Here is a 14083-nt window from a genome sequence, read left to right as displayed (position 1 = left end):
GGACGAAAATTCAGTAATTATTTAGTTTTCGGCGTACCTACGGTTACGTACGTCTGTCTGCGTGTGTGTCTGTCTGTGGCATCGTAGCTCCCGAACGGATGAACCGATTTAGACTTAGTTTTTTTTTTGTCTGAAAGCTGAGTTAGTCGGGAGTGTTCTTAGCCATTTACATGAAAATCGGTCCACTAGGTCACGGTCGGGGGTTTTTTCAAAATTTTATTTTACGGTTAGTTATTTCTTAATTAGTAACCGTTTAGGGGCGTTGTTCCCTTTCTCCATACAATAACTGTAATTTTCCGGGACGTTTACGCTATCGAGCAACTTATTTTAAAACTTCAAAAACTCAGAGACTAAGTTCTCCATTCGTATTTTGGCCCATTAGGTTTAAAAGCCGAATATTTGGCAAAACATTGCAATTATCATTTTGCTTTGTTCCAATATTATACAATTTTAGTTCCTACAAAACTTTTAGGGTTCATGTTACTGTTGAGATTAATCCAGTTTCCTCACTATGTCTTACTTTACAGAAAAGAGAAAAGACACTAGTTGGCAAATGTCAAATGGCACATCATACACAAGTTCCGAAAAACTCATTGGTATAAGCCGGGGCTCGAACAAGCGACCTTCGGATTGAAATAGTAGGCTACTTGCCTTCTAGTCAAATCGGCTTTTTTAAGAACTGTCAAAACGAATTTGAACGATTAGCTTATAATTAATATGAAATTGTGCCGAGTGAACAGATAGAAATCCATACTAATATTATAAATGGGAAAGTGTGTGTGTCTGTTTGTTTGTCCGTCTTTCACGACAAAACGGAGTGACGAATTGACGTGATTTTTGAAGTGGAGATAGTTGAAGGGATGGAGAGTGACATAGGCTACTTTTTGTCTCTTTCTAACGCGAGCGAAGCCGCGTGAAAAAGCTAGTTGGGTATAAAAATAACTTCTGCCTATGTTTTTCTTATAGTCATCTGATGCTTTTTTCGTGCATGGAATAAAATATTATTATATTATTATTATTGGGAGCCTATCATGTCCCACTGCTGGGCAAAGGCCTCCCCCCGCTTTTTCCACTCTTCCCTGTGTTGAGCAGTCCTCGGCCATTCTTCCAAAAAGGAGTCTAGCTCGTTCCGCCATCGCATACGTGGTCTGCCGGGCCCCCGTTTTGGCCTGGGCCGCCACTCTGTGGTGATCTTGGCCCATAGCTCATTCGGCATTCGGCAGACATGACCAGCCCAGTCCCACTTCAGCTTAAAATAAAAATAATATTATTATGCTTATTTTATGGAATAAAATATTTTATTTTAACTACAGGCAGGTTCCTTTTGGCGCATTCTTACCGATAGGACACCAGCTCTTTCGAAAAATTCGCTGTTTGTATTTTGAAGTTTGGAAACGTTTTTATGCGCTTTCCATCAGGCGGTCCTGTTTACCACCGACATGATATAAAAAATGCCGAAACTGAAAATATGAATATGAATATGAACATCAGTCAGATACTGGCTCATCTCTAGTTGGAATACAACTTCGGCAACGCGACCCAAAGTGCTCCTAATTACATATAAATTTTACATTTGAGTCTGACCCTTTACATTTTGTTCTTTGCTTTGGTTACATTCGTTCCCTTTTCATTTCCTCTTGGGTGTTTACCTTTCAATTTGTCTATTAAGCGTGTATGATATATGTACAGTATGTTACATTTCAATTTGTCTATTAACCCGTTAAGCATCCTATAGACACACAGTGTCTATAAATAGTATACAAAGACATATATAACTCAGTATAGATTAAAATGTCTTCTCCGAAACCGCTGAAACAACACCATTTCTCAAAACTTAGGAGTTACTTAAATTAAAATTAATTTAATTTTACTCTAATAAATATCCCATAGCAATAAGTTAGATATAAAGAATGGCTAAACATCGTAAAAGTTTAATCCGTACTTTAATATTGTAAATGGGAAAGTGTGTGTGTCTGTTTGTTTGTCCGTCTTTCAAAGCGACACGAAGCGACGAATTGACGTGATATTTTAAGTGGACATAGTTGAAGGGATGGAGAGTGACATAGGCTACATTCTGGCACTTTCTTATCCCCTAATTCCCTAAATTAGGGGATAGAAGTTTGTATTAAGCATTCCACAATTTTCTAATTCAACGCGAGTGAAGTCGCGGGCAAAAAAGCTAGTACACTATAATTTCATTTGATTCATAACTTTAACTCTTTCGGAAATCTCATAACATTCTCTCTCTTCTCGTAAGGTTAACTGGAAGAAATCCCTTAATGGGATAAGTTCGCCTTTGTACAAATGATGTGTGTGTTCTTTTTTTCTTTACTGTGTGGTTGATACTTTCTTCAATAAAAAATTGCATTCTTGACATGCGTTTAATCGTAGTAAGTAATTAAATTACATGATTTTGGTTAAAATTAAGAAGGACGCAAGTACGTGCGAGCGCGTCAGTGTCGTATGCATTCTGGAGATGCAGCGATGGCCGTTGTCCTCTAAGAGGCGGGGAGGACATCCGAACAATCCCGAACATGCCCCCCGGCGTTGAAAGGGTTGACTTTCAACTCGTCGTCAGCTGTAGGCAACGGGCAGATGCGGTTGAAGCCACGGCGTATCACTCCTCTGGCGGTGTTGATATCCGCGACCCTGGCGATTCCGTCGCTCCCTGGATAAATCTCAGTGATGCGCCCCAGTCGCCATTTCATCGGCGGGAGTCCATCTTCTTTGATGAGGACTAATGATCCCTTTTTCAGTTGCTGGCCCTTTGAGGTGCGCCACTTGGTGCGTTGTTGAAGTTCGTTAATGTACTCTTTGTGCCACCTGGCCCAAAAGTGTTGGCGTAACTGCTCCAGCCGTTCAAAACGAGTGAGACGGTTTTGGTTCATGTCCATAAACATAGGCGAAGGCAAAGCAGTCATCGGTCGTCCTACCAAAAAGTGCCCCGGAGTTAAAGGTCTCATGTCATGTGGGTCAGTCGATAGTGGGGATAAGGGACGCGAATTAAGTATGGCCTCAATTTGGACTAAAACGGTATAAAGGTCTTCAAATACTAAGTGTGCGTTCCCTAACACCCGATGCAAATGGGCTTTTATACATTTTATATTGGCTTCCCATAAACCGGCCATATGAGCAGCGTAAGCAGGTATGAATTTGAAATCTATACGCTCATTAGACATTTCATCAGTTATGGAACTAGCATTATCATTGAGGAACTTATAAAGCTCATTTCGTGCTCCCACGAACTGAGTTCCGTTGTCGGAGTATAAGGTAGCAGGTTTAGATCGTCTAGCAATAAATCGACGCAGCGTAGCTAGAAAGGAGTCTTTGCATAAAGAACTGACGAGTTCAAGATGAACGCATTTGGTGGTGAAACAGATAAATATGACGATATACACCTTTTCTAACCTGCTTCCACGACCTCTCTTATTAAGTGCTAATACAGGACCAGCGTAATCCATTCCTGTAGTCTGGAATGGATAGCCAGGCTGAAGGCGCTGCTCAGGTAAATTACCCATCATCGGACGGGCTGCTTATGCGTTAAGACGAAAGCAACGCTGGCAATTGTGGACAATAGATCGGGCCAAATTACAGCCCCCGATAGGCCAAAATTCTTCATGAATTGAAGTCAGCAAATTTTGAGCTCCTGTGTGCATTAAACGTATATGTTCGAACCGAAATATTAGCTTAGTTAGAATATGTTTGGCTACGAGTAAGATAGGATGTTTCCTTTCGAATGTGAAATTGCTGTTTTTAAGTCTACCACCTACTCTAAGTAGACCCTTTTCGTCAATAAATGGGCTCAAAGATAACAGTTTATTTTTTGGAGGTAATGCTTTACCCTTTACTAAAATATCATACTCATCAAATGATTCCATTTGGGACAATTTTATCAATGAATCGAGTGCACATTGTTTTTCAGACAAGGACAAAGTGCCTTTTACTTTAACTTTATTTTTGCAGTTGGCAATGAAACGTTGTACATATGCCATGATATTTTTAAGTTTACGCAGGCTCGAGAAACGTGCAAACGGAAACAATTCGTTTTGTTTGACAGTTACTGACGTCACATTTGATCGCACTTCTGGCAATTCCGATTGGCCCTGATCAAGAGACTTATTAGGCCACGAATCTTCAGATTCTAGCAAGAATTTGGGTCCACTGAACCAAAAGTCTAACTTGTCACTTTGTGCAGCACTGACACCTCTACTCAATAAATCCGCAGGGTTGCATGCAGTGGGCACATGACGCCAGAAATGTGATTTGGTCATCTCTTGTATGTCGGCTACGCGATTTTTAACAAATGGCTTTAGTCTGTTAGGCGGCGTTTTGAGCCAGCCTAAGACCACAGCTGAGTCTGTCCACAGAAAACAACTGTCTACGTGTAGCCGCGTGGTTCGCAGAACCTTTTCCAAGAGCTTGGCAGCCACCAAAGAGCCGCAAAGTTCAAGACGCGGGATCGTTACTGCCTTTATTGGCGCAACGCGCGTTTTGGAAGTTTTGGAACACAGAAGATGAACCCTTACGTTACCGAACAAATCTGTAGACCTAACGTAAACGCAAGCACCATAGGCATCTTTCGATGCATCGCAAAAGCCGTGTAGTTGTATGTTGTTTGCGTTTTCGCACACCACGTGCCGTGGTATCTTGAGTTTCTGCAGGTGGCTTAAGTCGAGTAGAAACTTAAGCCAAGACTTGACGATGTCTGGAGGTAACGGACTATCCCAACTCACTTTGAGTAACCAGAGTTTCTGGAGAATGACTTTACCGAAAATAATGAAAATACTTAATAGCCCAAGAGGGTCAAAAACTTGAGATATTGTGGATAGGATCACTCTCTTGGTGACATCTGGAGTAGTGGGATCAGTCTTAATGTCGAATTGTAGAACATCGTCTGATGGAGACCAACTTAGGCCCAAAGTTTTCGATTGTTCGTGCTCGCTCAAATCAACGCTACTCCTGTCAGTAGCATCGCTACATGTTGGAAGGTTTGATCGGAATTTTCTTAGATTAAAACAACCCGACGCCAGTTCCCTTGAAATCTGAGCACGAAGTTCTAAGAGACTCTCGGCAGTCTCTTGCCCCGTCAACAGATCGTCGACATAGCAGTCTTCACTAATGACCTTTCGCACCAGTTCATTGTCACATTCGTCCGCAATTTGCTTAAGGCAACGAACAGACAAGAACGGGGCTGAGGCTGTGCCATATGTGACTGTGTTTAAAGCATACGTCTGGAGGGGCTTAGAAGGATCGTCACGCCAAATTATTTGCTGCAGGTGACGTTGATTTTCATTGACGAGCACCTGTCTGTACATTTTTTCAATGTCACCTGCCATAACGTAGCGGTGTTGCCGAAATCGTAAAAGTATAGAAAGCAAGTCACTTTGTATTGTGGGCCCGACCATCTGAATGTCGTTAAAGGACAAGCCGGAGCTGGTCGGCGCACTTGCATTAAAAACGACCCTAAGCTTCGTCGTGGTGCTCTGCTCACGCAACACGCCATGATTTGGCGTGAAATACGAATTTTCATGAGGATTATTTATGTCACTTAACGTCATGTGACCTAATGATAAATATTCCTTCATGAAATCAACATACATGTGCCTTAATGTAGGCTGGTTCATCAGCCGGCGTTCTAGCGCTAAGAAACACGACTTGGCCCGTTCGAACGAATTGCCAAGTTCGGATTCATTGGCTTTCAGAGGAATCCCTACTGAGAATCTACCGTCTTCTTGGCGTGACATGTTTTCTTTAAAGTGTTGTTCACACAACTCTTCCTCAGTAGAATATATCTGTTCCTTAACGGCTGGAACTTCCTCGATTTGCCAGAACTTAGAAAGCTGATCTTGAATTTCATCGAATTTCGTGAAATTGCACAAAATTTTGGCGGACGTTCGGCGTCCTGTAGGCCCAGAAACGATAATTCGTCCCATTAATGCAAATACCGACTAAGTGACTTTTTGACGAAATCGAGTTTTTAGCACCTATAGAATAAGGTTTTCAAGGGCTACAATATGTTAAAACCCATGTATTGATACGAGGCTGCATTCAAAAGACAGCTTTCGCATAAAGTTACTTAATGGTCAATTTTTTGCATTATAAACTGCCAGAATGTGATATGAATATTTAATATAAACTTTTATGCTTTATCCGCCAAGTAGAACCTTTTAATGGTGTATAGTGTTTTTTTGCATTTAAACATTTTGTTAAAGTAGCCATCTTATGTTCTACAAAAAAGTTTAATGTGTACATATTTGATTTTTGCAAATAAAACTATCAACAAAATTATTTATTTTAAGCCAGGCTAAATACACCAAATGTCTTTAAGATGTTTTTCCAGAAGATGTTTGTTTACAAACATCAGCAATGTCATTCTAACAAAAAGTTGTATAGGGACTATAATTGGTTTTGCATGTGATGTGACGAAGGAAAGGATAACGGTCTATTACTGCAAATACCAACTATGTGTAAATAGGCGATTTTGAGATAATGCGGTTTTAAAGTTTGAAGGCACGTTTTATATGAAAACATGAAGAAATGTACGTTATGTGTATGGCATTTTAAAACCTATATTTTTTTGTTTATTAATTTGTCGTATATATATTCAGAATGTATTTAGTTGACGATCAAATACGATTTAATGAAACAGTCGAATACCTACTTAGTTGGTTTTTCCTGTAGAAATAAATGTTTGCATATTTCTCTTCTTTTTTATACATATAACCCATTGTTTGTCTTAAATTAAGCTTCGTTTTTCATATGATGTTTTCGTGATTAGCAAAAAGTGCGTTGAGAACCTCCTCCGTTTTTTTTAAATTGGTTAAAAATACACTAACACAAACGGTTTAAGCTGAAGTAATCGAATTTAGTGTAATTTTATGTTTCATAACTTCGATGACCGTTACTAATTACAGTGTTACATTTAAATCAAATCTTTTTTGCCACTTCACCGACTGGTAAATTCTCTCTTAGTTCTTCGAAAACGGACGAGAGAGTTGCATTTTATCGACCAAATCTTGTGGTTTGCATTAGTGCAAGGTTATTTCATACTAATTTTAATTTGGTAACCTAAACTGGTTGGCAAATAACCTTAAATTAACCTTTGAATTACGATAAATAATACAAATCGGTTCAGACGTCTGTGAGTACTGAGTAATCGCATAACATGTATCGTTGTTTTAACAACTCGAAGTGGAATTGGCCTACGAAACTAAATTCACTGCGCCAAAGTCACTGTATTGTAGACGTAGGTAGATGATATTCTTATTATTAATAAAATAGTGATAAAGTTATTAAACGTCATCTTCATCGCTGTTGATTCCCATACAGCGACATCTAGCATCTATTTTAACGCCTTACCAGGTGAGCGTCGAATCGAGCCCTGCATACATTTACAATGAACGGTGAATCCGATTGGACGCGTCGCTAATGGACGTAGTTTTATAAGAAATTCAGAAGGCGGTTAAGTTTTTATTTATTTATTTATTTAAGAAAGAAACAAACGGTCTTTTACAAAAATATTAGTACATAGTATTTCTAAAATCTAAACCTGGGGTTTCATTTATGTTTTAAATATAATGCAGTGCAAAACAGTGAGCAACACATTTTACCTTATAAATTTACACTAAGATAACAATAACTTTAGTGATGCTTATCCAATTCATTTACTTGTCTAAAATAAATGTGCTTTAAAGGAAATCAGTAGCATAAAGGAATATCATATAAGTCAATTATTTTTTATAACATTATCTGAAAGCACGTTTAAGGGAGACAACATTACAATTGAATATATCAATTTCTTGAAGTTTTACATTATCATTAAATAGTCTACACGCGCGTCTTATAAAAACATTTCGTGCGTAACAGGTGCGGCTTTTTGATATTGAGAACAAAACTTTTTTTCTACATTGGCGCTGACGAGTTCGAGGGATTTTAATTTGAATTTGATGGAGTAGTGAGGGAACGTCTATTAAGCTATGTAAGACTTTAAATAACATGACAGAGTCTGCACAATCGCAGCGGCTACTGAGCGTTTGGAGCTTATGATAATTAAGTGAGTCTTGGTAGCTAGTGTAAGTATGACCAGTTCGAAAATCAAGAGCTATGATAAACTTTTTTTGTATGCGTTCTATCCTTTCAATGTGAACGGCGTGGTAAGGTTTCCAGACAGAAGAGGCAAACTCAAGATGGCTGCGAACAAAACTGTTATATAGAATTTTATAGGTGAGATTATTTTTAAAAAGTTTTCCTACGCGCAGTATAAAACCGAGTTGTTTATATGCCTTTTTTATAATAAACTCCAAATGAGGCCTGAACGATAGCTCGGAGTCCATAACAACACCCAGATCACGTATTTGTGTCACTCTATTCAGAGGATGGTTCAGTAAAGTAAAGTTGTAGTCGATATTGTGTTTTTTCTTTGAGTAATTGATAATAAAGCATTTTTTTAGGTTCAATGATAATTTGTTATCATTACAAAATCTTTCAAAATTAACTAGGTCTTCTTGTAACATGCGACAATCTTCAACAGAATGGATAACTTTATAAATTTTAGTGTCATCTGCATAGAGTGACACACTCGAGTGCTTAATATATTTATCGATATCGTTTATAAATAGTAGAAACAATAACGGACCAAGATGAGATCCCTGCGGACTCCAGAGCTGATGGATTTCCATTGTGAGGCATAACCGGATAAAACTACACATTGGCTACGATTCTCAATATAGGACTTAATCCATCTGAATAAGTCGCCGTGTATGCCAAGCAGCCAGAGCTTCTCTAGAAGAGTATCGTGGCATATTGTGTCGAACGCCTTGGAGAAATCAGTATATACGGCTTCGACCCTAGCGCCTTTATCCATCGCATTCAGAACATCATTAGTAAACGTCAGTAAATTAGTGTTTACAGAACGACCTCTGTAAAATCCATGTTGATAGGGAGTAATGTGATTTTTGACCACTTGGGATAGTTGTTGCACTACAATTTTTTCAAATATTTTACTAAACTGACACAATTTAGAGATCGGCCTATATTGCTCTATATCCTTGCTAATTGATCCTTTAGGAACAGGAGTAATTAGTGCCTTTTTCCAAATTTCTGGAACGCAACCGGTTTCAATCGATTTTTTAAATAAAATTGTAAGCGGTCTAACCAAATTTGATGAGCATCTCCTTATAAACATAGGATGAATACCATCCGGGCCTGCGCCTTTATTAACATTTATGCTATTTAATAATTTAAGAACGGCAATATAATTAATGTCTATACTATTAATATCGATCACATGATCACAATAATTATTAGCAGGTGGAGTGTTTATGGATGAAACATTAGCAGGCTTCACGAAAACGGAATGAAAGTAAGTGTTAAAGAGATTGCATATTTCTTCTCCATTAGATGTGACACGATCTCTATATTGCATTGTTTGTGGTAATTTACTGTTAGAGTATTTTGCTTTAACATAGGACCAGAAATAATTTGGGAATTGTTTAATTTTTAGTTCAGCATATGATACGTAACTGTTAAGGCACTGTGTTTCCATTTTTTGAGCCCTTTTTCTCAAGATTTTAAACGATTCATAATCTAGGGGATTTTTATATAATTTCCATAGTTTGTGATATTTTTGTTTTTCTTTAAGGAGTTTTCTCAATGGCCTAGAGTGCCATACAGGAACAGACGCTGACGCATTTGCCTTACGTTGCGGAATGTGAGTTTTAATGAGGTCATTTAAAAGATTATTAAGTTTTGCAACACCACTTATAACATCACAATTTTTAAAAAAAGAATACCAATTCATGTTAGACAGAACCATGTTTATTTTATTGTAATCGCCAGCACTAAAATTGTGAATCATAGTAGGCTTTGGTGTAAGAGTCGGTGCAATATTTACCTGAATATCTATAATCAGTGCTTTGTGATGAGCATCTTCAGGTGTGAGTGGCCAGTTACACGAGGTCACTTCACAGATGGCGTTACATAATATTAAATCGAGAATACGTCTGTTGTTATTATTAATACTGTTAAATTGACTCATTCCCGTAAAAGATAAAAAATCTGAGATAGTCTGTGTAGCATAACTATTACCAGGCATTAAATGCATTCCAGGGGTTGTACGGGCGACCCATTCGGCCTCCGGTATGTTAAAATCACCAGCGAGAAGGAACAAGTCGTTAGGTCTTTCAGTAACCAGATCACTAGCTATTTCACAAAAAGAGGACAATGAATCTCTGTACCCGGCGCCCTGAGGAATATAAATGCAAGCTATGTTGAGAAAATTTTGCCATGATGATTGCTGGAGGTCATTTTGAGCATGGTTACGCCTTGGCCGATTCTGATCGCTCGGGTCTAAAGGGATAGAAACCCAGACACATTCACAATGGGCGCGCGACGGCACAGGCCAGTCGCGGCGCACCGGCTGCAAGCTGGCGCGTACGGCTACAGCCGCGCCGCCGCCACGCTTTGCGCCGCTGTCCGCCTCCGACCGATCGCAACGAAATACGTTAAAACTTAAATCAAAATATTCGTTATCACGGAAGTCCGAATTTAACCAGGTTTCAGTCAAACAAATAAAATCATAGTCAGACTGAGAAGTTTTAGAAAAAAAGTCAACAGATTTTGTGCGCAGTCCCCTCACATTTTGGTAATAACCACTGAGAGTATACTTATTCATAAATAAGAATGTATAAAATTATTTAAAAAAAGAAGTAATACAATATATTTATAGTCGCCAGTGCCAGTTAAATATGAGGAATGTGAGTTAACGTCTAATAAGAATAAGAATAGCGCATTGTAATAGGAAAAATATTTAATTGTGTTGTGTTTTGTATAAGACACACGTGCAAAACATTCAGATAAGTCGTAAACAGGAAAACAAGTGAGCAGTAGGCTTTTACAATCACAGATGTTGCAATCATTAACGGAATTTAATATGAACAACGTAAATTTAACAAGCGTGTTTATCTGTGTACAATAGCAGTATATAAGTATATCTATCGATCTAAGTTTAACTGAATGGATGACATAGATTACAGATGGGAACATTACGAGTATAATAATTAAATATAGCCGTTTACAGATATAACTATATGTACGCATTATGTTTACCAGTCACTTAATTTTTTTAAGATCAAATTCACTATTTATATTTACAACTTTCATGGCGAGATCTGGATGTAGCACAAGGCAAGGAAATCAATGCCACAAATTGAACTCCAGTTCAGTAGAATCACCTCAAACCTCGTAACGTATCATACCATATTTCTATCTCGGTCTAAAGCTCGATAAATAACTAGCTATCTCAGCGTTCAAGAAAATGGACTTATGCAGACGTTTTGACAAAGGTATCATAACTAAATAGTACCATGAGTGCTTCCAATCACTTAATACCTAGTTAGTCTAGCATTGTCAGCCGTGTTACGGATGTGTTTGTATCGAATTCCACCAGCGATGAAGATTTTGTTTAATAACTTTTTATCACTCTTGCGCAGTAAGTGTGCAATCGCACGCAGGCGTATCAGGAATTCAGGAGTAAAAGAAAAAACTTTTTCCCAAGGGAGTGTTTAAATTTGTATTTTGGACTACCATAAATACTTTTTTATCTTTTTATTGCAAGTTTGATGAAAAACACTGCGTGTAACTGGGGGCGTAAGAATATTGCAAACATGATTGCTTTAAATCGCCCCAGAAACCTATGTAATTACCATTACACATTACTTTTTCTTACTTATTACTTCATCTACGCCTACATTTTAGTGACTTTGGCGTAAATGATTACTAGAAAACTTTAAATAAACTATTACTTCAGGTTATTGTGCGTACAAAAACTATTTACCTATATTAAATGTAACAGTGTAGATAGTGAAATTTTGAACATAAATTATGGCGGACTTCGGATTGCTGAGACAGTGAACTAGTATGTAGTAAGTACCTATGCATATTATGCTATTACCCAAAAACGCATTAACCGATTTGTAAAATTCTTTTTGTGATTTCAAGAGAATGCTATTGCGTTACTTCTTGTTAAATTTTACTGAAATCGGTTAAAGTATTTTGTGAAAAATCTCCTAAAACCGGTTGAAGAGGATTTTTTTCAAAAATTTTTTTTGAGAATAATCCTTCAAAACCTCAAATAAAGTATTATTAATGGTTAGTAATATTAAAAAACTTTTTATTACAAATGTACCACTTTAATTAACAATGATAAGTGAAGTTTTGTAACATAAAATTAGAGCAGCTATACTTCCTGCAGCTAAAACCGCCTATGTCATTGAGAATATTTAATATATTTTGAAATAAGTTCAAAACTTTTGTATATTTTTTTTTTTTTGCAAATCATTAGTAAAGTGTATGAAAAGCAATGCTTAATCAAATGGAAACACTGCTTTATATGTATTAATAAAATAAATATACACATTTTTATTTCTACAGGAAAAACCAACTAAGTTTGCTACTATTTTTTTTAAATCGTAGTTTTATCGGCAATCAAACACAGCCTGGATAATTTTTACGATTAAGTATTAAACAAGACAATATAACCGAACACCGTTTCTATAAGAAGTGGGCAACCTTTGCCTAACTTGATTTTATCTCTACCTATCAGATCCCAAAATATATCTACGCCAAGTAAAATGTCGTAACTTGACAGATTAAAGAATTCTGGGTCTGCTAATGTAATTCCCGAAGGGATATTTAGTGTGCTCACATTAAAGACTTCATCATGAGACGAAGATATGACTGGCGACACTAAGAATTTAATGCTTGCTTTGAATGAATTGATTCTGGACTGTATTATAGCTTCGCATTCCCTTTTTACCACAGAAACCTGGTCATGACGAAAGCCAGTTATTGTCGATTCGATATGCTCAGATTGCAGACCTAATGACTGGTAAAGTGACTCTGTCATGAAGCAAGATTCACTGCCTGAATCTAACATGGCCTTAACTTCATGAGGTCTACCATGAACATCTACAACCTGAATTAACGCTGTGGCAAGGAGAGCTCGACGATTCGAGCTCGAAGATTGTTTGTTAATTGTTGACATGGTCGTGATAACGTCATTAGCCGCACTTGACTCTGCCTGAACTGCAGCAGGCTCAGCGCGCGGTGCCGGAGTGCTCGAAGCTGCCGTGATCGGCGCCGCACCGGAGGTGGCGCTCGACTCCCTATGCAATAAAGAATTGTGTTTGCTGCCACACCGTCGGTACGGACCGAGTCTACATGCGCGTACATTATGACCTGCCCTTAAACAGTTGCTGCACAATTTCATCCGTCCCACAAACTGTTCCCTAGCATCAATTTCTAACTGAGCAAATTGGTTGCATAAATATAAGGGATGATCACCTCTACAGTGTGGACAATTATATTTTTTAAAGGCAGGCTTCACAACTGCAGCTAAGCCACGAACATGTCTATTTGTAGCCTTCGATGACGAGTCTTGTTTATAATTACTTGCATTTTTACTTAATTCAATAGTCTCTAATATGTCTGCCCTATTTTTAAGAAATTTTGTAAATATTTCTAATGTAATTTTTTCGTGTGTAACCTTGTGCTCCTCCCATTCGCGAAGTGTGAGAGAATCTAATTTTGTGCATATAATGTACACAATAAGTGTGTCCCAATTCGCTACTGGTTCGCCTAAAATTTGTAACGCTCGTAAGTTTTTATTGCATGAATCGACAACCCTACGTATTGATGACGCAGACTCCTTTTTTATGACCTCTTCATCAAAAATTGCCTTTACGTGGTTCTGCACTAATAGCCTAGTATTGTCAAAGCGTTCGCACAAAGATTTCCACGCCAGAGTATAATTAGAAGCAGAAAACTCTAACGCATGTATGATTTGAGCAGCGCCTCCCTCCAAGGAAGCCCGTAAATAATGGAATTTTTGAATGTCGCTAATGTTTTTATTCGAATGTATAAGAGAGGTATAAACGTCGCGGAATTCAAGCCAACTTTCGTAATCACCGCTGTATTTAGGTATTTGAATGGTGGGTAATTTAACCCCAGCAACGCCTTTATGTACCTGTTTCACCGACGCCACATCATCCTCACTCTCGCCAGCCGAAGAGTAGAAAGTTTCAGA

The 14083-nt window shown here is 38.0% G+C and overlaps 1 protein-coding gene across 1 annotated transcript in view; it reads left to right on the top strand.

Moving 5' to 3' along the window:
* Positions 1 to 14083, top strand: part of LOC125228069 — a 137285-nt gene that overhangs the window by 86837 nt on the left and 36365 nt on the right. The window lies entirely within an intron of this gene.

Source organism: Leguminivora glycinivorella, chromosome 7, assembly GCF_023078275.1.
Source record: "Leguminivora glycinivorella isolate SPB_JAAS2020 chromosome 7, LegGlyc_1.1, whole genome shotgun sequence".
Classification (NCBI taxonomy): Eukaryota; Metazoa; Arthropoda; class Insecta; order Lepidoptera; family Tortricidae; genus Leguminivora; species Leguminivora glycinivorella.
This window is presented reverse-complemented; position numbering and strand designations above follow the sequence as displayed.